Raw genomic sequence first — 588 nt, forward strand, 5'->3', positions numbered from 1 at the left:
TCTGGCACACCTCCAGCGAAACCCAGTACGTATATAGTTAAGGCTCACTGGCCACTTGACCATCTTCTTCTTCTGTGCGAATGCACAAACAGTGCCCAAACTCTTACAGGAATGAGTAATGAGTATAATGTGCGGGGGCACTACGAATGTAGTGCGGGACAATACGTTGAGAATGTGGGTTTCGCGGGAGGCATGCCAGAGATAAATCCCTGCAGTCATGCTATCCTCTGTGTCCTTGGTGGCTCAGATGGATAGAGCGTCTGCCATGTAAGCAGGAGATCCCGGGTTCGAGTCCCGGTCAGGGCACACATTTTCATCTGTCCCCGTTGATGTATGTCAAGGGTGTTCATTTCATTGTAATTTCGTTCTAACGAGCTGCATGGTCACTGATGGTATCTGTTCTTTCGGACATGTCCGAAAGAACAGATACCATCTTAGTATACACACATAAATGTAATAGACCACATATAATACACAGATAAATCTACGTGTACAAATTTCTTATTTTGCCCTTAATTGTGTAAACTATTTAAATTTTTCACATATTTACATTGTAGATAAAAATTCATCAACACTATAGTAGCAATT

General features: G+C 42.3%; 1 non-coding gene across 1 annotated transcript; it reads left to right on the forward strand.

Moving 5' to 3' along the window:
- The first annotated feature begins 232 nt into the window (after positions 1 to 232).
- Positions 233 to 306, forward strand: Trnat-ugu (transfer RNA threonine (anticodon UGU)). The gene has a single exon. It is a non-coding gene; the product is annotated as a tRNA-Thr (tRNA).
- The last annotated feature ends 282 nt before the right edge of the window (positions 307 to 588 follow it).

This window comes from Schistocerca serialis, chromosome 5 (genome assembly GCF_023864345.2).
Source record: "Schistocerca serialis cubense isolate TAMUIC-IGC-003099 chromosome 5, iqSchSeri2.2, whole genome shotgun sequence".
NCBI classification, from domain to species: Eukaryota; Metazoa; Arthropoda; class Insecta; order Orthoptera; family Acrididae; genus Schistocerca; species Schistocerca serialis.